Genomic DNA, 19,405 nt, shown 5'->3' on the forward strand with positions numbered 1-19,405 from the left:
TCATGTCACGCTGCATTTGCACATAATTGCAAACTGTTGCGCGGTCTGCAGTTTCGCTTTTTATTGCCAGGCGATAAAATAAAAATCCATTTGCCAGACGATCCCCCCACATCCACTTCTACCATTCTACTATTCTACCATTCTGCTATTCCCATTCCCCAATCCCCATTCCCCCAACTGTTGCACATAGAGGACCATTCATTACACATAGAATACTGCCACAGGACACGGAACAGAGAGCACGAAGCACACAGCACACAGTACACAGGACAGTACAGCACAGTGCACTCTGCACAACACACAGAGAACATAACCATTTCTTTTACGATCTCAGCCTTGGTCATGCCCCATTAAATATGCTCTGAATGTTTTTTGTGTTTTTTTTTTTTTTCAAGTTGAAAAACCACCGCCGTTTCAGAGAACGGAAAACGGAAAAGTGCACAACCCAAAATTATGCTAAAATAAATACAACAAGTACGGAAAAAAAAATAAAAAAAAAACAAAAAAACGAAAAAAAACGAATCCACACATAAAGGCAGCAGAAGCAACAACAAAAGAAAATCACAAAAGCGAAGAGAAAACTTCACGAGGAATTCACGAATTTGCATTCGAATTTTTAGTTTTTGGACCTGAAGACCCGAGGACCTGAAGAGAACTTTGGAACCGGACCAGCACAGGACCAAGCCGTGTGCCAATTTATGCGGCCATAAAAGTTAAAGGGGAAATCATCCAAAGCAGGGGTGCAGGAGAATCACTTAACCAACTGCAGAGACAGGTGAGTGGTGAGTCCTTGAACATATCCGGTTCGGTACGGTCCTCCGTCTCGTCCTCGGATGTAATCTCGATAAATTATCGACAATCTGCCAACGGCATTCAACTGTATCATCCCTGTTATCCGCCACACTCGTACACGTACACGGACACGTACCCGTACTTGTACAATTAACGCGAATCAAAGTATTTATTGCTCTTTAATTATGGAATGCCAGTCATTGTTATTTATTTAAAGTGAGTGCTCTAGAGGCGTGTGGCTCTCCTGCAATGAATAATTTATTGTGATTATTATTAACACTCGAGTGCCCTTCAGCTGCGATGGATACTAGAACACGTTTCCATTGAAAAGAATATAACAATATTCTGTACCCGTACTCGAACTCCTACTCGAACTCGAACTCGTATTCATACTCGTATTCATACTCGTATTCATACTCGTACTCGTACTCGTACTCGTACTCGTATGTTTTATTACGATTATAGAGTCATGAAATATTCGTGAATCAATATTTTTTTAGCATTTGCGAGGATAAATCCCCAACAGAAGTCGAAATCTCTGAGGCGTATTTTCTTTAATCACGGCAAACAAATATATAGCGACAGAGAGGGAGAGCTGGCCGCCTGATGTGGCCCTGGGCGATTTTAATGACCGCAGTCTTATCAAGGCAAACTATTATATTATCCCCATATAATATGTATTAAATGGTACACATATCGGTACATACAAGCATACATATGTACATGCAATTTGTTGTATCTGTATCTGTGAAACACGCAGCTGCTGTTTTTGCGGATTTTATGGTTGTAGGGGGCTCTCGGGGAAATATAATAACAAATATGTATAGGCATGTACAATCAGTCGTACATAAAGTTATATATCATACTGGTATAGCGTAAACAACAATAGCTCCGGTGGCAGCAACAGGCAGGGCCGCCAGCGACACTGCCACTGGCAGGGGCACAGTGATGGGGGCATGGGGCCATCCAGAGTTAATTAAAGCTCAACTTCAATTTGGCTCTGTTCCACTGTTGTTCTCTAATTAAATTTATGCAAAATCTGTATCCCCCTCCCCCCCAAAAACCGCAGAGAACTGATACCCACACCCCATACGTATGTACCATACATACATACATTCGCATTGCACTTCTATCGTGGGAATGCAAATTTTGAAATCAAATTAACCAAAGTAATTCCTGGCACACCTGGCGGGACGACGAGTGCCCCACTTTGTCCCACGCCATCTGCTGTGCCATGGCTCCTCCATTACATAGACAAAACAAACAATTTGAATTCCAAAAGAAAAGCGGAATAACTGAAGGAGAACCCCATACCGTAGGGATACTCTTAGAAAAATATAGCACGAAATGGTATACAAGCAAATTGTCAGCCAAATAGAACAAGAACAGCCCCTGCTTATTGGTTAGGGTATACGTAGGGTATACCTTAAGAAAACACCGAAACGGTGAATGCGCGGGACACACAATGGGGCTCGGGGCTCGGGGCCACGGGCTTTCATGTCAACTTTGTTAATTAAATGAAGCACTTAACATCGAGACATATTTTGGTGCCAGAACCGAACAACCAACAACCCAACAACCCAGCCACCCAGCCACCTGCCCCACATTCTCCCCCCCCCCTTTCCGCCCTGCACTGTAGAAAGGGGGTTACGCTCTTCGGTGGCTGAATGCCTTTCCGTTTTCTTTGTTAAAGCTGTATATTTGTTGACTACATAATTTGCTGTGTGCCAGTTCCATTTTAATGACTGTCCAGTTCTCAAATGCTCCGGCAACTTCTTATCATAATTTCCATTTTGCTTCCGTTTCTCCGTTTGCCACTTGTGTTGCTTTATTGCTCGTCCTGGCAACGCCCTCCGCCCCCTGGACGGGAAGCACTCTCCCAAAACAGTGTCCATCGCCGCCCCATTGAATTCGGGGACAACATCAAAGACATTCGTGGACATTTCATTAGGAACTGCTTCGCTTGCCCTTTGCCTTCTGCCTTCTGCCTTTTGCCTCCTGCCTCTTGCTGCTGCTATTTTGCATAAAGGTTGCAGGACAAACCAGTTCGTCCTGCCCTGTCCCGTCTGTCCCGTCTGTCAGCTCAAATTTGAAACAGTAATAGAAAAATAATTGGAAGAAAAATGTTTATTGCTGTTGACAGGGCCAAAAGCATAACTTTTTCCGGCTTATAATTATTGTTTTCATTATTTTTAGTTTATAGTTTGGTCGAGGAACTAATGCTTTCCCCCTACCCCCACCCACCACCCCCAGTTGTTTTTGACATATGCCATGATGTTTTTTTTTTTGTTTGTTTCAAGAATTTTATTGTGGTTTCTGTGGTCTGTCTGTCGTGGGTCGGAGATGGAAAGGGGAAAAACATGACTTTTACATCGGGAACAATAACAAATTTGGTTTTGCGGTGGTCACAAATTTGTTGCATAAATATTTTTGTATAAATGGAAAGACTAATTTGTATTTGCGGAAAACAATTTAACAAAAGTTATGGTATTTTAGATTATTAAAGATTTTTAAAGATTTTTGTTTTACGAGCAAGCAGGGCAAAATCCAATCGTGTTCAATTGTCGATTGTCTTTTCGATTTTCTATACCTCTCAGCGAGTACCTCATAAATGATGCCAAATGGAATCAATTTCCATGGATTATGCATTCATGTTGTATGAATGGCATGCATAATGCCCACGCTCATCTGGCTTTGTTGTAATGAAGCGCACACGCCTTGGGAGAACGCGACACGATACGTATACGTATAACGTATACGTATTGTTGTACCAGCAGACTCCTTGTCAAGGTTGCCATGCCAATGGGCTTACGTATTCGATTCATATTGCTCTAATATGCGACAATAAGTATCTTTCATTCATGTACAATATACCACCCCCCAAACCCCCACACCCCACCCCCCACCATTTGTGCCACGCTGCGCTGACCTCTGTCGCCGCCTGCTGTGTGCCCAAATATTTGTGTTGTGTCGCCGTCAAATCAGAATTCGATATGTGCGACAGCCAAAAGGCGGAATAAAGAGAATTCCTGAATCGGAGCTCGGAGCATCGAACTAGAAATACCCTTGAGGAGGGCCACATCCTTTGAGGAATTATGAAGGGTGCGACTGTACTACATCAGAAATGGGCAATTAGCCTTATCAAGGCGCTGAAGTTTCCCGCATTCCAGCAAAACAAAACACAGCAAGAAATGTCGGCCAAAGATGTGTCCACAATGTCGTTAAGAGTCGAGAGAGAGAGAGAGAGAGAGAGAGCAGCGTAAGACAGCGGGGAGAATAAATAAAACCAGACGAAAACGAAACCTAAAGTGTATGCCATTAGGCAGACGGAATGCCAAAAGCAAAACGGAAAAATGTCGGATCGGATCGGATTGGGCATGGGAATGGGAATGGGAATGGGAATGGTTTCGGGGGCCACAGGGCTAGGCATAGGGGGAGCCCCTTCCGACGGTTGGGCAAAAGCAAAAAGCAATTTCAAATATTTTCGTTACCTGCTTGTAGGAAATTTTTACGTTTTTCTGATTACGGCAAAGCTTTCGTTACCTTTTTTTTTTATTGTATTGCGTATTGTTGTTGTTGCGTAATTGTGCGCAAGAAAACAAAAAAAAAATATAAGAAAGAAAAACGAAAAGGGAGGCGGCAAAAGGGGTAGCAGCAGGGGGAGCACTTTAAGGACTCTCCCAGACATTTGAAATGCAAAGAAAGCAGTGCATATTTTCTCCCGCTAAGCAGTACGTAGAAGTTAAGCCAAAACATGGCATACTTTACCAGGGAGCAGGGACCAGGGACACGGTGCTCGGTGCCAGCGAAACGTTCTCCACGGCGGAATCGGATTTCGCCAGGCAACGCAAGACGTTTGTTCATGAACTATGGAAAAGGAATTCCACGAAAAACTAAATTGCAAGAGTCAAGAGCAGGAGCTGCCTGCCAAGGAGCGTCTCAGGTTAATTCAATTCAATTGGAATGAATCTTTGTGCGACTGTACCTTAGGGCAATATTTTCATAGCCAAGCCATAAAGCACCTAAAACTTTAGATGCAAGTTGTAGAATCCTACCCCAATCATATCTTAGATACGAGTATGCATAGCTCCCTCGGCTCGCACTCTTTCCACTCATGCGTAACGGCAAAGCTATATATTACCATAGATGTACATAGGTATGTAGTCGTCTCGCTCTGGCCAAGAGCTTTTCAGTCTATAAATAGCTGCAGCCCTCAGCCACAGCTTCAGCTTCAGCTCTAGGCTCAGCTGCGAGCTCCACCCCCGCCTCCAGCAGCTCCAACTGTTGCGCAGAGTTTGGGGATAACTAAAAATAGCCACCAGCTGGTGTGGTCTGGTCTGGTCTGGTCTGGTCGGTGTCATAAAATCCTCCGAGTGGCATAAAATCCAATAAATGCTGCTGCAGACAAAACCAAATTACCGAACACGGACACAGACACGGACACGGACGCGTTCTGTGTCTTGCAGCAATGTTTTTGTTTGCTCGCACTCTCCGATGGATACACATTTGTGTGAGAGCTGCTTGGATGTTTATCAGCTTGTCGCATGATTGATTTATATGCCCCGTGGATTATTAATGGTCGGGCCAAGTCAATTGAAACGCGAGACCCGACAACTCCAAGCATTTGTGAGCTCTGCTCCTCATTCATTATTGATGCCGCGAGGCAGCGTCCTGTGCTGCATGAAAGTGACACAAGGCAACACCGAGTGGAAAGCAAGTGGCAAAACAATGAGGAAAACTGTTGGTAGACCCGTCGCTCAGTTTTAATTGTGACTCTTCTGGGAGCAACAGCAGGACCAACGCCTGGTTAACTTTTGTTTGCTCAAGCGAGAGCTGGGAAATGCGAAGCGGGAAAGCGGGAAAGCGTGGAAACGGCAGCGGCAGAGGCAGCGGCATCGGCATTGGCTGCAAGCAACGGAAGCAAGAACAAAGTGAAAATTTCCTTTTGTTTTCCCCTTTGAAAGCATGGCCTCCCAAAAAGCAGGCAAAAAAAACTTTCTCCTTCGAGGCGGCAGAGGCGGCACACACATGTGACAATTCCTTGGAGACAGGACCTAAGTAAACCTGGTGCTTGGTGCCCGGTGCCTGGTGCCTGGGTCCTCGTGGGCGCAGCTGACTGTTTTATGGCTCAATCATAATTTTTCACACTGTTAATGTGCAAATGAGAGCCCAGACATGGCAGGGTGGCGCGGCGCGGTGTGGCGTGGCGTGGTGTGGGGTAGAGCAACCTACTTAAAAGACAGCAAACACAGTCTGTTCTCTCTCTCTCTCTCTCTGGAGAAGTGTGTGTGTGTGTGGAAAAGTTTTTCAAGTGTTAAATGAGATAACGTAAACATTGTGATGCCACAGCCACTGCCACTGCCAAAGCCAGGACAATGCCACACGGAGTCAACCATCTCTTAGCAACACGTTGGCAGGACTGACAGTTCCACTGCGTGAAACGTTATGCACAGACCCTGGGCCGCCCCCTGCCCCCTGCCGCCTGCCACCCGCTCGCGCCCAGTCATAATAATTATTAAAAAATGTCCCTCGGCCTTTCGTGAAAGTCCTTTTGGGGAAAGAGTGTACATTCTTATGCAGACAAGTTGACTTTTCGGTGGCTGTACTCGTAATTTATTGCTGAACTGACATTTTGATTGCGCTTTTGTCTCTCGAGTGCGCTGCCAAGGATCTGCAAATATTTGTGCGCTTCCTTTGACATTTGCAGGCGCAACACTTTACCGTGCCGAGAGACGCCTCCTCCAACTTAATTGAGTTTCAACAAGTGGCAAATGGGCATCCGTTCAGGGGCAGGGGCAGGGGCAGCAACAGGGGCAGAACGAAAAGTGTGCACAGTACAGGAATGTACAGAGATTGGGGCTACCGATGGCAACATACCATCTAGTGGTCTATGGGCTAATGAATTGCCAGCCCTCGAGTCGCTTAATGAAGTGTCCTTAAGATGCAAAAATCCCATGGATACTCTTGGCCATGGTTCCCCCCCCCCTATGCTTGTGCATTCAAAGATGTGCTCATTCAAGTCTAGTCCAGGACATATATCAGATCCTCCTGTGAAATGGCAAATGTCAATTTAAATTTATCGAATATGCAAGGAAACCAGACAGCGACAGATGCAGATAAAGAGTGAGATGGAGATAGAGAGAGAGGGAGAGAGAGGGAGACACATAATGAAATGGGCGTCGAAACGAAAATTGAAAACGATGCCAGCCTGATGAGCAAGATGATGATGAGAACGATGACGTTGTTGGCCCAGAACGAGGCACGATGGTTGGCTGGCTGGCTGGCTGGCTTATTAGTTTAAATTGTAAAAAGGAAGTGTTGCGGCACCGGATATAAGGCAAAAGACGAAAGCCAAGAAAGCCAACAAGGCGCCAAAAGGAAGGGGCATGGTACTCAAGATGCGACATGGAAAGATTCAACTTGCTCGCTGCGCCATGCCTGTCAGTGGCAGCGGCAACGGGCGAGGACGAGGCATAAACTTTTAAGCGAATGACAAGAGCGGAAGCAGCACGACAAGAGCCCTGGTCTTGGCTCGGCGGCAACGTTCCTCCCGCCCTCTGTTTGCCGTTTGTTGCAACTGTCGAGCATTTAGTTTACTCTTGGCGGTGTCCTTGTCATTGTCAGCCAGTCAGTCCATCAGTCAGTCAGTCAGTCAGCCAGGTCTGTCTCTTCGTCTGTGTGTCCGTCCGAGCCAAGTCAAGTCTGCTGGCTCTCTTCGCCCGGGGGGGGGGGGGGACTTGAAGCTCAATGAGGTCTTTAATTTGCTACACGAAACCCCCGGCTCATCTCTTGATTTATTCAGCATTTTCTTGCATTTTCCATGAGGCCACAATGCCGATGGTCGGGGCGCTGCTTGCTGCTTGATGCTTGCTGCTTGTGTGGCCTTAAAGCCAGGCCCACACATCGTATGGGTAATGTGTGGCGAGAGAAAAAACCAACAAGACAACAAAAATTAATTAAAAAATCCTTAAGCGGATGGTATGGCAAATTGAAGGCTCTCCAAATCGCTTAATTATATTAGCAAACATTAAGTTTAAAGCTTAAACGGGTGGCCAGAAGGCACTGCCAGCAGGAGGACCCCGATGGAGGCACAAGGCCTGTTTTATTCGCTTTCATATCAAATACACAAAAGAAATTGTTGCTGTAACAATGATGGAAAGAGGGGGGGGGGGGGGGGAGGGAGAGAGAGAGGGAGGGAGAGTGCCTGCCTTGCTTCCTGCGCCCAGGGCCCATTGTCTCCGCTTTTCTTCGACACAATTCGAGCGCAACAATGCGACGTTTTAGGCATTTATGGTGTTCCAAACTTGTCCCGATGATTTAGATGTTGTGTGTGGGTGCTGCCACACCCCCTCTCTCTGGGCCCAGCCTCCTGGCAATGGTAATTGAAGTTGTCATTGCCTGGGAATCGTACAAGCCTCTGCTATTGGGCCAAAGCATCAATCATATTTATGCAGTTACACGCAACCACGCACCAAAACAGGATCACACCAAACTAAACCCAGAAGGAGGACGAGGACGAGGACGAGGACAGGCACCTGTCTCACCCGAGAGAGATGCGTGATTTATGCGTTGTACTCCATGGACAATGTCTTGGTCCTTCTCCAAGAGTAAGAGAGTGGGGGAGTGGGGAAGTCTATTGCCAACTTTTTTACAAAGTAGATAACCAAATTTTGAACAACATAAAAGTTGCTTTTGTCAGTTTGGCAAACAATGCGCATAATGCATGAGTAGGGGCAAGGGGCCCCACCTACCAATTCCCATCCCTTTGCCACCATTCTGGCCCACAAATTTGAATGCCTGTGCCCCTTGTGCCCCTTGTGCCCGTGTGCCCCTTGTGCCGTGCCCTCCTGTAGCGTGGCCAAGTAGCGTGTACATGTTGTGGCATAATGGACAGCTTACTGCCGCATTAAGCTGCTTTCAATAACGTTGGTCCGAAATACAAGTTTGATTGGAAAACTCTCAATGGCGCAGACCAGCCAGGCGATGGCTGATGGCCGACGGCCGATGGCTGCCAGGAGGTTGGGTTCGGCCCGGCTCGGTTCAGGGGTCAGGCGGCAACAGCTATTGTCTGTCAACTTGTATTATCATATTTTGTATGTACAATTTTGTGTTGCTCTTTGCCGTTGCCTTTGCCTTTGCCTTTGCCTTTGCCTTTGCCCCCACCATCAGGTCGGGGTCCTGTGCAAATCAATTGCCAAAACTCTGCGACAAAGGAATGCCATTAAAAATAAGCAATCAGAAAGACTTTGGCACAAACCCGCACCGAATAAGATGTACCCTATGAATGGTTTTCGTTTTCGGCTACGTTTGGGGCGGACGTTCTTTGTGGTTCCGGCCATGAACTGGTTCCAACTAAACTTTTCCTCCATCGGCTTCACTTCTTTCGAGCCTGTTTTCGTTTAACATTTTTATTATATTTCCACTTAATCTGACATTGTCTCTCTTTTACAGAGCCAACAGCTCATACATATGTATGGGATGTATGGGATGTGTGGGTGGGTGTGTGTTTTTGTTCTTTTTCGGAACTCTCCCCATATTTATATACGATGTGCCAACTTCTGGTCACGTTCAGGCAAAAGGAAAAGCACCCGAGCAGAAACAACAACAATGCCCGCACTCTATAAAGGTTAAAAACTTTATAACTGACAAAAGCGGCGCGCCAGCGGGGCGGAGCCACACAAATGGCCAACTTTTTCATTTTTTATATACATACATATACATATATATATTTTTTTTTATTTTTGAGGGGCCTGTCTATCCGCCCCCCCCCCAAAAGCGGAGACAGTTTAATGGGCTTTGACAGCAGAAAAATACAAAAAAATGTAACAGACGGAGACGGGATGGGGTCCAGAAATTCGGGTTAAATGAATTATGTATACATATGTATGTGTATTTGTTTAAATTTGTTGTGTCTGCATGTGGGTGGTGGGGTGGTGGGGTGGTGGGGTGGCAGGGGCTTGGAAGCGGCCATTTACCTCCATTTAGCATAGACTCTGGCAGATGTTCATTTAACTCATCTTCCTATCAACATCATGAATACACTTCCGCATAAGCGAGGCGCTGTGGAGATGCCTTTTAGTTATCTCCCTGCCGCACTACCACACTGCCACACTGCCACACTGCCACAGTTCGTGTCCTTGGCTGCCAGTCTGTTGCTTAGCGTTTTTGATAGAGCCAGCCAGCCTGTCTGTCATTCACTCTGTTTGCTCTCCCTCTCTCTCCTCTGTCTCCGCTGTCTCTCCTTTTCTCTTTGTCTATCTGTCAGTGTGTCAGTCTGTCTTTCTGTTTGTCTAGGCAGCCATTTTGACTGTGTGCTGCCCATTGTTTTTGCTGTTCTGTTCGCGCGCCCTCCACTCTCTGTGTTTTTTGTTGCCTGCCGCCTGCCGCCTGCCGCTTGCCGCTTGCCGCCTGCTACCACATTTCTAATTGAATTGCTGGCTATGTAAACGCGTCTGACACGAACGGGCGGGCTGCCTGGGAGCCCCGGGAGCCTCCACACACCACATACACAGCCACCAGGACACCAGGACACCAGGACACCAGCACTGGCACTGGCACCGGTACCCATAATCGAATTAGATAAGTTAATAACTTGATAAAAAGTTACAGCATGCTCCGCTCTGTTGTTGCCGCTGGAGCCATGCTTCGATGTTGATGGCTGCTGCCTTTTGTCGTCCAAACGTTTGTCATTCACTGTTTGTCAGTTGTCGCCGTCAATAAACGCGCTGTGCCCCCCAAAAACTGAAGTTGCCCAAACAAAATTTGAATGGAGCAAAATCAGAAATTTACAATTTTTATCACTATTTTATCTCGGCTCCTTCGATGAAGGACCAAACATAAACATAAAATTTGGAAAAGAGAGAAACAAACTTGAGGCTCTTTTGGGAGGGCCACAATAAGGCCGAAAACGGGAGCAAAATGTAGCGAGAATTATTTCCTGAATTATTGGCCTCGTTATGGCAGGGGCGTGGCATAATTTACGAGCCACCACCAGCGCCACCAGCGCCACCAGCACCACAGCCGTTCCATGGAACACATGGTTTTGGCCTTATCGATTTTGCTGCTCAATTTATGCATGATATCTGCGACTGTGGCTAGGGCTATGGCTATGGCTATGCGGACATATGGCCTTAAGGAACGTGATGAGCAGACCAAAACTTCAGGCATCTTCTGGGGGGCCACTTAAAGCCGTTCGTTCGGTTCGATCAGGTTGCGGATAAGGAAGCACCAGACTGACACAAATCAGTTCAAAGCACATTGACCCACTTGGCCGAAAGGTGGCAGGGAATGGGACCGCACCCACAGGGTGTGGGGGGGAATAGGGTGGTGTTGGGTGGGCGTATGCAAACCACAATAGCCGTCAAAACAAGCCACTCGGAGCCATATGGCGGCGGAGCGGAGCCCCACGTTGACAGCTCTCCCCCCCCCCCCAGTTGTCCAGCGGCGAGCTGCATTTTAATGAGTTTATTATGCCGAAGGAGCAAGGGCAAAGCAAACATATTTAGACCGTTTGTGCGATAAATTAAACAGCAAGGAACCGCGCCAGTCCGTACCCCAAACTAGGTCGGCCACATAATAATAATGATGTGTGCAGAAGTGGACACTGCCTGGAGGGACTTGCGGGTGCAGTCCCCATGGTCCCCACAGTCCCCACAGTCCACATAGTCCACATAGTCGCTGTGCTCCCCAGCCAACCATCCATCCATCCGTCCATCCAAATCGAGACAAAGCAATAAGCTTACCTGCACAGTGCTCGGCTCTGCCCTCCAGGGCATTTTCCTGAGCTCCTTAAAGGCACGAAATCGCTTTAAGTGTGGCAGCTGTTGCTGCTTCCAACTGTTTTCCCTGAAAATATCCAGCAAATCCTCCAATAAATTCATTGCAAATTCCAGGGAAAAGCAAATCGGGTAAGCACTTCATTTGGGGAATGAATGACCGTGAATTTCACTTTGCGCTTCGCGCCCACCAGACAATAGTAATATTTACGAGAACGCATTGCGTATACGACGTGTTGTTCAGAGAGGAAAACCCAAAGCGAACCAAAAAGGAAAAAAAACTGGGCCAAGTTTTTAATAAACACGCAAAACTTTTTGGCACGCACACAGTCGCCCAGTCGCCCAGTCGCAGGCCGAAGAATACTCGTATATTTATATGATTACACTGGCAAACAAGTTTTGGGGAACGACAAAGGAAGCCCGAAAGAATTCCCACCCAAGAAGAGAATAGAGTGGCAATTTGGTGCGCTAGTAGTGTGTTGGTGTGTGTGCGTGTGTGTGTGATGTGAGATCGTATGTGTCTAGCACTAAAAAGTGGCCAAGTCTCTCCGCCTTTGGCTTATTAAATTAGTGAGCGCACTCAACTCGAACGGGAACCGGGACCAACAGCTGAAACGGATGTCTGGCATATACAAACTTTTTCAATTTCCTGCATCACGCGAAAGAGAGACAGAGACAGAGACAGAGAGAGATGCATGTGTGTGTGTGTGTTGTGAGTGAGCGACGTGTCATACCGCACGGTTTTTAGTGGCTGCCATTCACCTGAGCAGCATTTTGCAATGGCTTAGCTTAACGCTGCCATTGCCAATCCAAAGCAAGCCGCCAACTCCCCTCCCCTCCCCACACCGCTTGCTGTTTCCAGGTCAACTAGTGGCTTATCCTGTCCCGCGTTTAACTGTGGCTAAGTCAGCGCCAAAGAAGGAAAGGAAAATCAACGGAAATTGTGGGGCAGCCAGGCCCTGACCATCCCAATACATGGCACAGGTAGCGGGGGCGACCACGCTTACACATATTTTATCTCATTTATTTCTGGTAATTTACTTTGATTCATCGATTTTGTAATATATACGTGGTGTGGGATTGGATGGCCAAAGAGCCAGGGAAACACGAATTTATTACACTGACATTGAGGGTATTACAGCCTTTTTATGATATTCGGCTGGGGAGTGCCTCAAAGGTAAACCCGAGAGAGAGAGACACTTTTTGCCCGAGTGGCAGGTGGCATCTCCACTATATACCTTAGGGGCAGCACAAAGTGGTGCCTGATTAGGTGGCACACCGAAGTGGTACAGTTGAGCCGTCTTCCGACTGAAAACCCAAGTTGGCAGCGCCGAAATTGGATCACTTTAATCCCTGAATTCCTCCTTAATATTCTCCTTCGGGTGGCATCTCTGATAAAAACCCAAGTGGCAACCCCAAACGGTACAGTTGAGGCGTCTTCCGACTGAAACCCTAGTTGGCAGCGCCGAAATTGGATCACTTTAATGCCTGAATTCCTCTTAAATATTCTCCTTCGGGTGGCATCTCTGATAAACACCCAAGTGGCAACGCCAAACGGTACAGTTGAGGCGTCTTCCGACTGAAACCCAAGTTGGCAGCGCCGAAATTCGATCGCTTTGCTGATGGATGAGTGGTCAGGGTGGCAGTCCCTGCTTTCTAAAGGGTATTTCCGTTTCGTTTTTGCCGGCTTTCCCACATCCCATTCCCTGTATCGCAAGAGTACGAGACTCCCAGATATATATTATATTTTTTTGGTGTATTTTATTTTGCCCTGGCCATGCATCAAAATGTTCCCTGCGCCCCCTCCCTTCCCACCGTTCGGGTGTGTTTGTGTCGAAATCTGATTGAGTTATTGAGCCAAAATTTCATCGGGCTTCCATTTACGAGTAAATGCTCCTAATGTTGTTGTTGCTGGCTGCTCTTTTTCCAACAATTGTGCACATAACAATAATAATAATAATCGTATACTTTTATGTGGCAGATAGAAGCCTCGGACTCCGTAAAGATGTAGCACTGGATTAGGGTTTAATGCCTGCTCGGGGACCGGTCGGGTCGGGTCGGGTCGGGTCGAGCCGACCCCCTCGTGAAAGGCTTTAACGCGATTTGTACATATTAATCATACGCCATGCTGCACTGAGTCGAATCAGCGCACAAATGCAGGGCACATCTGATGAGTATAGAGCCAGAGGTTGCAGGATAAAAACTTATGACTCTCATTTGACAGAAAATAGGTGGCGGGCAGTGAAATTGAAGTGCGGCTTAATAAATTAGTCTGGCCTAAAGGGGCTGTACTGGAGGTACAGGAACAGGCAGAAGGTGCAATGGAAATGTCTGCTGCTCAAGGACATTTCACTTATTGGATGCTCGAATCAATGACCAAATAACAACGGACGCCATTAACAAAAGCAAACACACACCCCTGCACAAGTGTATCCCTACATGTGTACATCCTGGCCGTCTGCGAAGGTAGAAACAATCGATGGACAGCAAACAGAGCAGGGTGGGCGGAGGATGGAGCACAGACACTGACAGACAGGACTCACTTGGCTGGCTGGGTGGCTGGCTGGCTCCCAAAGGGCAATTCATTGACAATTTACTCAGGCGGACGATGGAAGTTTTTGGCACCTGATTGGGGTGATGGTTGTGGGGGGGGGGGGCGTGTCCTGTCCCCCAGGACTCCAGTCCACGCCTCCAAGACATGTCATCTCTCCCCCGTGATGGCATACTACATGTGTAGGAGTCGTCGCTCTTCAGCGACTGTTGGGTTTATTGTTTGCAATTTGTTTTTAGCTGCCCGAACAGAACTTTTGTTTTTATGGCTCAACCTGAGGCCACCTACAAGCCAGGCACGCCCTTTGGCTAAAAATAAACCCAGAAACCAGAAACCAGAAACCATCCAAGACGTGCTCTATTTATAGCCCCGAGCCGAGGCCTGGGTGCTTACCATATAGAGACCCTAACTAACGTCGCCAGCAAACTAATGCCGATTGTGGCAGAAATCGTGGCTGTTTCGCATTGACATTTAAGCTGCCACAAATTGCTTTTCTGTTGCGCCTATACTCCTTTGTTCCTGCCCCACACACCTCACACATGTTTTCCCTTCGCTTCGCTTCCCTTCTCTTTGCTTGCTTCTTGCTCTCCCCACCTTCAGCCGTGTTTCTATTTCTGTTTCTCTTTCGGTTTTGGGCACTCGTCTGTGTGCGGCTTATCGAACGCATTTACATAACGAAAAATGAAATTTTCAAATTATAACAAATTGAATTTCCCCTAAAAGAGGAAAAGGGAAAAAGGGACACGGCAGGGCAGGGCAGGCAGTAGAGGAATCTCCCGTTGTTCGTTCTAAATATTGACATATGCCAGGGATGCCAAACGGAATGTCTTAAGGGATTTACATGAGAGATATATTGGGATTCGAAAGAATTATAGTTTGATGGGAACATCTTTAAATTGGATTCCAGTCAATATTCCATTTGTTTGATTACAATTTTGCCGCTTTAAGAGCTTAAGATCTTTCACGCCTCCCTCCGATCTCCAGCTCGTTTCCGAAGGAGTGGACGGGAACCAGTGACCAGGCAGGCTGGCAAATACAATTATACATCTATAGCCGAACATTATGTATCCTCTCTCCTGTTGAATAGTTGACAACGGAATTCTCTTCGAATCAGATTTTTGGTTGAATGGCTCGACAATCGCTGTCTGCTGGCTGCTGTCTGCTGGCTGCTGTGCGAACCAGTTCCAATCGGATGCACTCTGCAGTCCTTGTACTCCAATCAGTCACCCACGCTACGTGTTCCAGCGCCCCGACATGTTTCGATGTTCCGTTCTGTTGTGCCACCAGTTCCTGCTCCTGCCGCTGCTCCTGCTCCTGCATTCTGTTGTGTTGTGTCTTCTGATCGGCAAACGGCATTTCTTTGCCATACCGTTCGACAGGCTCAACTTCCAGCTCCGTGGAGCTCCTTCCGCCACTGCGGCTGCGGGTCCTGGCTGCGTGCTTTTTTCTGTATTTATGCGTTGATGTTTTACGTGCCCGAAATACCAATAGCCCCGAATACACGCCGTATGTGCGATGATTGTACGAGTAAAGTTTATATTGTGTAAATGCCGGGCAGAGGCAGAGGCAAAAGGGAGTGCGGGGGGGGGGGGGGCACCCAGCCTGGCTCTTGCCAAAAAAAAAAAAAGAAAAAAAACGAGAAATGCTATATGTATGACCCTGGAAAAGGGGTAGCAGCAGCCCCCCCTCCCCGCCCACAGCAAATGAATTTATGTGGTTATTCTGTTTCTCTTCCTTTCTAAAAGGTATTCGATTTCATTCGTCAAATGCAGAGAATGAATTTAGTGTTCTGTGGCTTTGCTTTTCTCATTTCCCTTCTCCCATTTCCCTTTTTCCTTTTCCCTTCTCCCTTTTCCGTTTTCCGTTCTCTGTTTTTTTGTTGTATCCTTTTTCATTGTTATTAAAGCATGGCACAATATTGACGCTACCTATTATCAAAAGCTTTTAGTGCAAAAATACAGCTGGAAATGGCATTTAGCTGGCTCCCAGGCCCGCATCCACATCCACATCCACATCCACATCCTCATCCATGTCTACGTCCCTCCAGGGCCACTATGCCAACCGAAAGGAACAGTCAGCCCTTTGACAGTTGTGTCATTTGGAGCGTCGCTGCGTTGCACATTTCCATCTGTGTATTGTTGTGCCCCCTCACAGCAACACTTGCTCTCTCCCGGCTTCTGGAGACCCCCCCCCACCCATTTGATGGTGGCTGGTGGCTGGTGGATGGTCAACGCAGTACTATCTGCCTTCCAGCAGTGAGCTTTTCCATTCGTTCTCCCTTTGGCGTATGCAATTGCCTAGACGGACAGGCAGGACGACCAACAGCATCCACGACAACAACTAACGGCATTGTGCGACGTGCGTTCTGTAGTTTGTGGCATCCTGGCTATGGCTCTTACTGTGGCTTTGATTTGACTTTCAGTTTGCCAATTCGAAAATGTTTTTGCACATGGAAGTGCACAAGCCTTAAATCCCACATTCGGACAGCAGCTCCAAAAGGTTTTGAAAGGACATGAACAGATTTAAATTGACAATTAATTCATAAGGAAACAATTTAATTTGGATCAATCCAAAGAGGCCAGCTTTTGGCATTAAATCATCACTTCGCCCATCTCTTTTTAGAGATTTTCGAGAGGCAAGGCAATTAATGGCCTAAAAAACGTATGCCAACTGATTCTGGCTCTGATTCTGGCTCTGATTCTGATTCTGGTTCGGGGAGTCGTGCACTTCTAATTTACTTTATTTTTTGTCGGACTTGAGTGCGTGAAATCAACTAACGGAAACGGATACTCATGCAACCAGAGCGGAAATGTAACGGTGCCTCGAGACGGTGCCAAACCAACAAAAAAGGGACCCAAATCAACACCCACGAATCCAGGCGCAGACAGGGTCGTGTCGTGTCGTGTCGAGGGGAGCGAAGGGGGGGGAGCAAACATTTCTAGCATTAAATTTATGTACATGTCATTTGGGGGGGGGGGCGTCGTATACGTAACGTTGGCTAGAGGGCATTTCCTTCTCCTTTTTCCACCTTTTCCTCCTTTTCCTCCTTTTTTTTTTTGTGTGTTTTTCGTGGCTATAAAGTGCTGGGCCATGCCCTGCTTGCTCTACCTGTGTTTCGGCCCGAAATTGAATGGCATTGCTTAAAAATATATATTTGTTGGCTCTGGCTGCCGCTGCCGCTGCCTTAAATCCACACAAATTAAGCCCTAAATTAGAAAGCCATCATTCGAAGTAATTGCCGGGCCGATTCTTATGGTTTATATCCTTGGTTTTTATCTTTGCAGTCGCAGCATTAGAGGACGTGCCGGGCATGCCGAACGGGCCCTCAGTCCTTAGCCCCGCGAGTCCCCAGTTTCAGGCCACAGTCTTAGCCACATCCACATCCCCATCCCCATCCGTAGTCGCAGCATCGGCAGCATCGGCAGCAGGAGCCGGAACATGATGTAGGAGACCGAGGAGGGACAACGTTCTTGTTGATGATGCGCCATTGCCATCGACTTGTCTGCCCCTTTGGTATGTGCTTTAAAATTTCATTTTTATTCCCTTTTATTCCCCACCAGCCAGTGCATTGTCCCACATGAAACTTTAATTTATGTTTGCATAATTCCGTAGGTGTCTGTGCGGCAAAATGTTCGTTAAACAGGAGGCCGTAGAGGCTGCCACACATGCCCCCAGGAATGTGTCCGTTTTGTCAAATGCTTTTTCTGTTTGAAATTTTGGGCGGCAGACGTGTCGCCTGGGATGTGATCCAATGAGAGTAGAGTGAACCAGATCGCAGGGGAGGCCATGTGGGGGTCTGACAGTGACACCAATTATGCATAATTTTCGTGGCAGCCGCTGGCTCCGGAAGGAGCGAAAGCGAACAACAACTACCATAACAATATAAAACTTTATTAATCCTGCATAACGCTTTCAGTCTACGCAGATAATAAACAGGAAGGATATTTTTATTATTATTGCTGTACGCGAACGGTCAGGGAAAATGGGGGCCCAGCAATGTGCTAGAATTATTTCATCAGTGAAATTGGGGGATACCGAAGGATAACATGTGGTAATTCAATCGATGTCATCGATGGTTTCCCGGAGACCTCCAGCCCCTTGGTTTCCCATCGAAACTTCTCAAAATCAATGCGAAAATTCGGCTGGGTTTTATTTCCTTCCTCTAGAAACATTCCATTCCTTCCATTCCATTTCGTTGCTCCTTTGTGGCCCCTTGTATGTGTTGTTATTATTTGCCACGCCCACAAACAAGCCAAAACATGCACCACAGCAACGCCCAGCCCAGGCGAGAGTCGTTGCTCATCATCTGCTCATCCTCATCCTCGTCCTCCTGCTCGTCCCTCAGAGTCTTGTATGATAATTCTTTTCGTTTCTGTGGTGCCCCCGGACTGACCGCAGTTTTAATGCCTTTTTCATTGTCTTTTCATCGTCAACGCCGTCACAAATGTCGGGCCTCATGTCTGGTCACGCCCTTGGTGGTCCCTCTCGGTCTGTCCACATCCTTGCCCATGCCCAGAGCCTGTTCCCTTTGCATACCCTCTCGCTGGGGAGGAGGGTCTGTGGGGCCACTAGAGTGGCTCCGGCAAATTGACGTCATGTCATCAATCAATCCCGCTGCAGAGCTTGGGGCCGCCACACGCCAACGCATCATCACAGTTTTTCCTTTCTGTGAAATTTCCCTTTCACTTAAGCTTTAATCTTAGTTTTTAAATTTCACTTTTGGACACTTTTTTCCCATTTAGAATATCCCCATTTTCATTACGCAAAGGCGCAAATGAATGGCGGCCTTTAGCTGCAGTTTGATTTATGATTTTTTAATGAGCGAACCGCTGGTCCAGGCTGCTATTTCTTTTGGAGGTCCTTTGACTGTTCGAGAGGGCCAGCAGCAGCTCAGGCGTGAAACCAGCGCAAAATTTCACTGGCTTTGAGGGCGACGAAGGGTTCAAGGCCATTGCATTGACCTTTTTGCGCTATAAATATTCAAAAAACGTACAGACAGCGAGAGAGACGACAGCCCGTGTACTTGTACATTGTACAATAAATAGAAAATAGCAAACGAATGGCGTTCGGGTGCTGTTAAATTTTAATTGTGTCGCAGGACACAGCCCATCGGTGGCCCTCCGTCCTTCGTCCTGCGTATGCGTTAAACATGTGACCAGGAGAAATTGTCGCAGCTAATTTCCCTTTTAGACCCGGCTCCGTTGCCTTCTGCCTTCCCGCTGCCTGTTTTCCTGTGCTGCGCTGTTTTATTGCTCGGTTATTTTAATTAAAAACTTTGCTCAGCCGA

At 47.1% G+C, this 19,405-nt stretch overlaps 1 protein-coding gene across 4 annotated transcripts in view; it reads left to right on the top strand.

Annotated features, from left to right (window-relative positions):
- The window catches only part of LOC108151074 (BAI1-associated protein 3), a 54,193-nt gene that overhangs the window by 7,940 nt on the left and 26,848 nt on the right, over window positions 1-19,405 (top strand). For 2 of the 4 annotated variants that reach the window (XM_017279454.2, XM_017279455.2), the window contains exons 2-3: window positions 396-775; window positions 17,403-17,631. The gene's annotated coding sequence lies outside the window, so the exon portion shown is untranslated. The remainder of the gene's footprint in view (window positions 1-395; window positions 776-17,402; window positions 17,632-19,405) is intronic. The other 2 variants (XM_033387096.1, XM_033387098.1) reach the window with 2 other exon arrangements.

This window comes from Drosophila miranda, chromosome XR (assembly GCF_003369915.1).
Source record: "Drosophila miranda strain MSH22 chromosome XR, D.miranda_PacBio2.1, whole genome shotgun sequence".
NCBI lineage: Eukaryota > Metazoa > Arthropoda > Insecta > Diptera > Drosophilidae > Drosophila > Drosophila miranda.